Source organism: Dendrobates tinctorius, unplaced genomic scaffold (genome assembly GCF_039654945.1).
Source record: "Dendrobates tinctorius isolate UK_male_01 unplaced genomic scaffold, ASM3965494v1 ptg000039l, whole genome shotgun sequence".
NCBI classification, from domain to species: Eukaryota; Metazoa; Chordata; class Amphibia; order Anura; family Dendrobatidae; genus Dendrobates; species Dendrobates tinctorius.
In genome coordinates, this window is record NW_027361707.1 from 7,457,982 (window position 1) to 7,465,797 (window position 7,816).

Genomic DNA, 7,816 nt, shown 5'->3' on the forward strand with positions numbered 1-7,816 from the left:
TGGCTTGCTTTGGTCCACCTCTTCCTGGTACTTCACCTATTTCGCCTTTTGCATCAGCTGAATGTCCAACATCAACATATGCCACTTTCTAAAACTCCCTAACTGTGCTGCCTCCCCCCCATGGCCGGGGTCACCACCTACCGCACGACACCGTGCGAGTGCCGTTGCCCTGGACAGGTGGGTAGGCCGACTTTTGGGCGCGGGCACTGGCACAGGGTCCCTCATAGTGCAATCAAGTGTCTCTGACGGTGGTGGTGCACACCCGCCGTCAGACACACTGCTGTACTATGAGGGGCCCAGTGCCAGTACCGACGCCCACGAGTGGGCCCCCGTTGCTTGGGCAGGGCCCCAGCATTTGCAATCTTTACCTCTCCCTGCTCCTCCGCTGTGTAATCTGGGCAGTCAAATCCATACTGTGCCTGACACCGTCTGAACCTGCCTCCTGCTGTATAGACATATATTTTGAATGTGTACGCTATCCATACATGTTATCCAGGGATACGGTACCCTTTCTAACCTTTGTGCAATCACGTGCAATCCATACTGGGCCTAACACCGTCTGAGCCTGCCTCATGCTGTATAGACATATATTTTGAATGTGTACGCTATCCATACATGTTATCCGGGGATACGGTACCCTTTCTAACCTTTGTGCAATCACGTGCAATCCATACTGGGCCTAACACTGTCTGAGCCTGCCTCATGCTGTATAGACATATATTTTGAATGTGTACGCTATCCATACATGTTATCCAGGGATACGGTACCCTTTCTAACCTTTGTGCAATCACGTGCAATCCATACTGGGCCTAACACCGTCTGAGCCTGCCTCCTGAGACATATATTTTGAATGTGTACGCTATCCATACATGTTATCCAGGGATACGGTACCCTTTCTAACCTTTGTGCAATCACGTGCAATCCATACTGGGCCTAACACCGTCTGAGCCTGCCTCATGCTGTATAGACATATATTTTGAATGTGTACGCTATCCATACATGTTATCCGGGGATACGGTACCCTTTCTAACCTTTGTGCAATCACGTGCAATCCATACTGGGCCTAACACCGTCTGAGCCTGCCTCCTGATGTATAGACATATATTTTGAATGTGTACGCTATCCATACATGTTATCCAGGGATACGGTACCCTTTCTAACCTTTGTGCAATCACGTGTAATCCATACTGGGCGTGAGAACGGCTGGCGAGCTGTTAAGCAAGCTACAGCACCTGTCCAGACAAGTACAGGGATTCCCTAGCGAGGAGACTTATTTGATTGTTTTCAATGTTGGGACAGCAATTTTTGGGGAGCACTATACTCTGGAGAATGATAGATGGGGCCCACCATACACTGGAACATTCCAAAGGTGGACATCAGACACTGGAGCAGCATTTACAGGGCCCATTATACACTAGAGCATTAGAAATGGGGCCCATTATGTTTGGAGCATTATTTGGGCCCATAAGACAGTGGAGCTTCATCCATGGGGACCAACATATACTGTAGCATTATGTGGAGCTCATCATATACTGTTTCAAACTTTATATGGGACCAATGATTCTGTATGGAGAAATAGATGGGCCTCGTCATGAGATGTAAAAAGTGAGGTTTTTTTCATTGTACTATACCGCTATTTCTCTGCCGTATCGGAGCATGATGAGTTGTGGTATGTGTTAAAGGGGCGCTCTTTCGCCCAGGGCACATGAAAACCTGCAGCCAGCCCTCCCCCCCCACAACTTTAGCCAAATAACCCCCATTTTTCAGTGCGTAACTTGTATTATGAAGTTAATTAAGGTTGACAAGCTTAAGAAAGAAGAATTGATGCTTTTGGCATTCAAATGGGCACTGTAGGTGTGTTTCCTGTCCTCCTCTCACTGCCGACTTTTATTCCCCATTGACTTACATTGGGTTTCGTGTTTCGGAACGACCCCGACTTTTCCCTATAATCGGCCGATCTTGCTCGACCCGACTTTTGGAAAAGTCGGGTTTCACGAAACGAAACGCGACCCTAAAAAACCAAAAGTCGCTCAACTCTAGTCAGTGATACTCAGGTATGGAGGAAGGGCCAGATGGTAGACCACAGGGTTAGGCTGGTTTCACATTTGCGTTTTTTGTGCGCTGCGTTTTTTTATGGTGTGCGTCCTTATTTTCCGGACGCTACATGTTGCATTTTTTGGTCCGCCCAACTGCTTTAAAAAACGCATGCGCACTTATGCACACGTTTTGCGCAAAAAATGACCATTATGGTCTATGGGTGCGCATACGTGCGCATTGGCATGCGCATGTATGCGGTTTTTTGCACATGCGTTTTTTTAGGTGTCCACTGGTTAGACTAGTTATAAAAATCCCCACCCCCCAAAAAAAACATGTCTATATAAAGGAGGTGTCTGCCAGCACTGTACCACACTGTACCACAACTATAGAGACAGACTGGAGAGCAGAAAGACTGCAAAAAAAATCCATCTTCAATCACAGCTTCAGCGTCAAGAATGTGAGTATTATTTCATCTAAAAATGTATGCCTGTCCTTTTAAATTGTATATGTACTAATGCGTTTTATTATTTTTACATGCAGTATGTCTTCGGAATCTGAATATTCCCCATCCCGGCAGGAACTGGCGCAAGCAGACCGTGAGGTGATTATTTCCGTGCGTTGGGTAAGTATATCTGCTGCTTCTCCAAATTTCTTAACATTTGTTGGTTTTTTTTCAGACATCGTTATCTTCTGCGGACGCGACAAGTGAGGGCGAACAGCAGGAGCAGCCAAGCCAAGTCCCGGTGGTGATACGGAATGTAAGTATCAAATGATTTGTAATGTTCTTTATATTTTATCTTCTATATTTCCTCTTTTCTGGATCTTTTTTGTAACTTTTAATTCACACAAAATTCGAATATTCTAATGAATGTATTTTGTCTAGGTTCCACAACGGGATGAAGATGTATACCTGGATAACGAGCACCTTATCTGCCTGGTCCAGGAGCGTGTCCCGTTGTGGGACAGCCGTGACCGACTGTACAAGAACAATGTGGTGAACCGGTGGCTATGGAATGAGGTGGCCGCAGAGTTGATGGATGGCTGGGACAGCGCCACTACATCCTCCTAAAAGGCGTTTAGTAAGTATTTCCCTGCTCTGTTGTGCCGCAGTGACTATTGTCCTTGATGGCACTGTTGGGTTTCGTGCTAGATATATTCTAGCAGGAAACCCAACAGTGTCATCTGGCTCAACAGTCACTGCTTTGGGTATTGTATTGCTGTATTGTGCCGCAGTGACTATTGTCCTTGATGGCACAGTTGGGTTTCGTGATAGCATATGTCGTGCATCAAACACGATTGTTACATGTTGTTTGTTTGTTTTTCCAACAGTGGACAAAGTCCGAACACGTTGGCGCTCGATCAAGGACCGCTTCAACAGTGATGTTCGTGCAGGTTCGCAGTGGTTCTGCATCAAGGACAAGAACAAGATACCGATACTATCACGCGTTGCAGTTACTAAGACCGGTCCTTGCCACCAGATCGTAAGTATTATAATTTTTTGGTTTTTATTTTTATTAATCTGTGTTTTTCTAATCCACAGTTGATGCTTCTTGTAAAGGCATGATAGTAATGATTTTCCTTTCTTCCACAGCACCTGGAGCAGCACCCTGCAACCCGGCCCTGGAGCGGTCCTTCATCGGACGTCCTCTGACCCATCCCAGCCATCCGACAGCCAGGAAGCACCTTGCAGGTCAGCCACACAGACAGCTGGTGACCAGGAAGCTGGTCCATCAGGTGTTCCCCTGTCCCAGGTCTCTGCCACTGGTTATGCGGGCACTACCCGCCAGCGGCAGAGGGCCTTGGACAGGAATGTCTTGCCTGAGTTTATACACTTGAGCGAGGCCTTTAATGCCAGCCTCAAGTCCCTGTCAGACAGAGTGGAAAGCGGTTTTTCACTCATGGAACGTGGTTCTAACCACATGGAACACCGCTTCCATTCTGTCGAACAGCGCCTTGACTGTCTGGAGGCCGACCTCAACAGACCAGCGCACCATTTTTTTAGTAAGATTGAAAAGGGAATGGCGGAACACCTTAGTCCTGAGCAACAGCTGAATGTGCTGCAGGCCTGCAACAATGCTTTCTTGCAGGCTATGCAGCATAATCGGTATGGGCAGCAGTCAGTGGTGTCATTTCCACCTGTGCCACCATTGACTCGCTTCACCTTACTACCGACTTGTGCTGCATACCACTGCACGGACACTTCTATTCAAAGCCCGGACACCCACCGTTACACCACCACAAGTCTGAGTGCTGCTGGTCACTTCACCGACACCACCATGGCAAGCGCTGCTCCTGTCTGGAGCACCACCGCCACCCCCATGCATGCTTGGAGCACAGCCACAGTAACCACTCCACAAATGTGGAACAGCCCTGCCGCAAACACTACAACATGTAGTAGCCATGCCACCACCACTCCGCAAACCTGGACCATCACTGCTGCCACCAGTCCTCCTGCAAGGACGAGCACTGCCACCGCCACCACAGAGCATCAGCAGCAGCCACAGCAGCAGCAGGCACAGCAGCAGCCACAGCAGCAGATGGGGGACCCACATTCATTATTTGCCCCAAGTTCCAGGCGCCAACAATCAAGGAGGGCATTGGGCCCAAGTAGGTCCAGGCAGGCCAGTTTAAGACATACACTTATTACCAATGTAGCTGAACCTCTTTCCTCTCCTCCTAGTGTGTCTAGTTCAATTCCCATAACTGGACTCCCTTCCCCCACAAGTTTTGTTGCCCCTTCCCCTAGAACACCATCTTCAACTATAAGCTGTGCATCTTCACTGCACACCCCCAACTTGCAACCATCTGCCCCCAAACGCAGAAAAAAAGTTTTTTATAATTTTTGTGGTTAAAAATAAATTTAAACTTCTGGTTCACCATAACAAAGTTTGATTAATGTTTTTGGTGCCGCCTACACACACTGCGCCGTACACACAATGCACATTAAACTTTGCAAGGTGTCATAAAAAGTGTTTTGAGGATTGGCTGTTTTTACCATCCTCATTTCACTTATTGTTATACTAGGCAAGGGGGATTATTGATATACCTTGTAATTAACAACATACTCTTGTGTGTTGAATCCACTGATGGGTAAAATACACGTCATATGTTAATTACCAAGGCCTAGTATAATAACTAGAGTTTACCGACTAGGATCTGGTTTCATGAAACACAAACTGGTGAAACTCGGGCCAAAAAAATGTTTTGTTCGAAACACTACCACAATGTTAGTTAATGGGAAATAAAAGTCGGAATTGAGCTGATTACATTCATCCACTCAATGCAGACTTTTATTCCCCATTTACTTGCATTGGGGTTGGGTTTTGAACGAATCTCCAACTTTTTTTCCACTAGTTGGACCAGTTTCATTTGAAACAAATTTGGTTTCATGAAACCCGATTCTACCAAAGTCGCTCAACTCTAATCATAACTATTTATCAATCATGGCCTGGTTAATACACATATCATATTTAACCTATTTAACCTGCAGCTTTGCTTACGTACCAATATATTTCACGCAGACTAGCTATGCTGCAGTTTAACTCATATGTGTATTTACCTGCCCAGGTGTGAGAACATCATGAATTCACAGGTATACATGGGAAGTTTTTTATTTTATTGGAGTGTAAAAAACATAGTGTACTCGGTACTGGTATCAAATCAGGTTTTTTATTAACATACACACACGAAAACATTCTTACACCATTTCATCTTGCCAGTGCACCAGTCCTACATCATAGACAAAGTAGGCCGCAAATTGGTCCCTCATTTGGCCAACTTCAACGGATGACCTGAGAGGGTGCTGAGTGAATTCAGGCAATGGGTTAGGAGCAGCATCATCGAGTTCAAAGGTCAGGTGCTCTTTAGCCATCACAAAATTATGTAGAACCACACACGCCTTCACCACCTCATCGACTGTTTCAAGTTTAAGATTAATGGCCGTGCCCAGAATTCGCCATCTGGAGACAAGAATCCCAAAAGCACACTCTACAGTTCTTCTGGCCCTGGTCAGCCTGTAATTAAGTATTTTTTGGTGTGGTCCAAGTCACGGCTGGAGTAGGGTTTCAGTAGGTTTGTGCACATTTGAAAAGCCTCATCCCCAACCATTACAAAGGGTAATGGCGGAGCTTCGGTGTGGGAAAGAGGCCATGGTATAGGGAAATTAAATTGGTTGCCACACAACCTCCAGCCCATATCTGAGTTTTTAAAAGCCTGTGAGTCATTACCACGGCCAAATGCTCCAATGTCCACTGCTACAAACATACATCCGGCATCCGCAATGGCCATGAGTACTATTGAAAAGTACTTTTTGTAATTATAGTACTCAGATCCAGTTCTTTTGGGTTTGATGATCCGTATGTGTTTACCATCAACAGCTCCCAAACAGTTGGGGAAATTGCAGACTGTCCAGAATTTGTCAGCAATTTCCATCGACTTTTCAGCGGTGGGCAGGGGCATAAATTCTGGACAAAGAACGTTCCAGAGAGCCCGGCAGGTGTCCGCAACAATTCCAGACAAGGTAGAGATTCCAATACGGTACTGGATGTGTAATGAAGATAGGGTTTCTCCAGTAGCCAGGAATCTGCGAAACAGAGAAAGAAGTAAAATTAATATTTCTGTATATGTTTTTTTAAAACTATAAAATAAAAAATTAGTACATTCACGAAAAATAATTATCCCAGGTTTTGAATAGTACATGTAAAAAAAAAAAAAAAAACCCATCAGACTCCACCCCTTGGTTTTTAAATATTACGTACCGTAATGTCACCAGGAGCTGTTCCTCAGGAGGAATCGCATGACGGAGCTGTGTGTCCTGTCTCCGGATGGATTCTTGGACACGAGCAAGCAAATCCCTGAAGCATTCTTGGGACATCTGGATATAATCTGTAAATTTCTCTGGGTTTGCCTGTAGCTCACTGTAGAGGGTGTGGTATGCCCCACGGCTCTCCCGGAGTTCAGCAATCGGATGTATCCACATACGCCGCCTCAGCCGTCTTCGCTGTCTCTCTCTCTTCCTTTGTTCATGGCAAGCAACTGCATATGCCCTAGCCATAGCGATGTCCAAATCCAAGTTGAAGTGAAAATTCTTCCAGCACAGATCCATGTTGACACGAGAAAAATCAAGGAAATGTGAAGAATACTGTAGACAGAGTCTATATATTAACATACCACACCGCCACTGACGTCCCATTGGTCGTGTGTGTTGCCAGATTGTTATCTAGATTCTTTTTTTGGGTGAGGACAAACAATGTGCAAAAAAACGCAAACGCACTAAAAGCGCACTAAAAACGCATACAAACGCTGCCTTTTTTTCCTGCATGCGCATAAAAGTGCTTGAAAAAAACGCAGCATTTGTATGCGTTTTTTTCATGCGTTTGTGTGCGCAAAAAACGCAATGCAAAAAAACGCAAGTGCGAAAGTAGCCTTAACTTGCTCAAGGACCTTGAAGGGCGCAAACTTACAGGACTCGACCCGTAGCCTGATATTACAGGAGAGCCTCACTAGGTCGCCAGGAAAAAAGGTCGGAGCGGGGCGCCGGTGAGCATTGCGACAAACACTAATTTTCTCCTTGGAGGCCTGGATAAGATAAAATAAGATAAGATAATCCTTTAATCGTCCCACCATGGGGAAATTCAGAGCATTACAGCAGCAAGGCAGGAACAAGTACAGATACAGATGCATAAAGGCATTACATTGACAGTAGGTAGGTACATATATGAAAAAAGATGTAACCGGACTATCACAACTTTGGATCTATCAGTTCACTGTTTGGGTCGTT